Consider the following 974-nt stretch of genomic DNA (forward strand, 5'->3'; position numbering starts at 1 on the left):
AGCTTTATATAACCCCTTCTGTATAAAGAATTAAACCCAAAGCGCTGGCAACAACGGTGCCAACAGGCAATCATGTATAACCAATGAGCCCCCATTATTACATTATATTCTATTACACACAGCAAGCTATTTAGGTGCAAATCTATCACATGAACCACCCCTCGAACCATAGTGAACACAAACATAGCTTGCAGACAATGACTTTTGCTTGTAATAAATATTGATAACAATTCCTCTATTCCTATTCTAGAGCAGATATTGACCCTCATCTAAATTCCTAGTGGGGAACTGAATAGATCATATCCTTTATGGCATAATTCCATTGGCTAACACCTAGAGGTAATTATGACAGATACTCCTCTGTTGGACATACATAGGTAACTATAACATCTATAGGTAAACGATTCCTTTGCTCATCAACTAGAGGTAACTATGACACAGACTGCCCTTATGGACTCCCACAGGTAAATTTGACAGCACGCAATTTGTACCCTCCCAATTCGCAGCACCAGCGCCTCCCCGCTAACCTAGTAGTCAGCTGACAGCAGAATCGTATCCCGGCGCATGCGCCTTTGCACACAATGGCCGACAACAGCTGATCACTTCAGCGGCCACACGAACGCAGCGCACGCATGCGCAATCATACTTAGCAAGCTCCGGGCGCCATCTTTATTTTACCCGGAAATACGTCAGCCAAGACCCGCCCCTCTAGCCACGCTGCGCGGCCGGATCCCGCATAAGGGGAACGGAGACACAACCGGCAGCATGGCAATCCGGAACACAGGCCTCAGCCTCCCGGACCGCATGCCAGATAGGGACACAAAGCCCATACAAACAGCAGCATCCCTGCTGACCGCCGAGGAAACTTTCTCTCTCAAGCTTTTGTTGGATTTGTTGCGGCCACAATCCGGGTAAGAAATGACAATGAGAATCAGCAGTAGTTTTAACACCCTTCTGCATGGAACTTATGGTGT

The sequence above is a fragment of the Bufo gargarizans genome, chromosome 2 (genome assembly GCF_014858855.1).
Source record: "Bufo gargarizans isolate SCDJY-AF-19 chromosome 2, ASM1485885v1, whole genome shotgun sequence".
Classification (NCBI taxonomy): domain Eukaryota; kingdom Metazoa; phylum Chordata; class Amphibia; order Anura; family Bufonidae; genus Bufo; species Bufo gargarizans.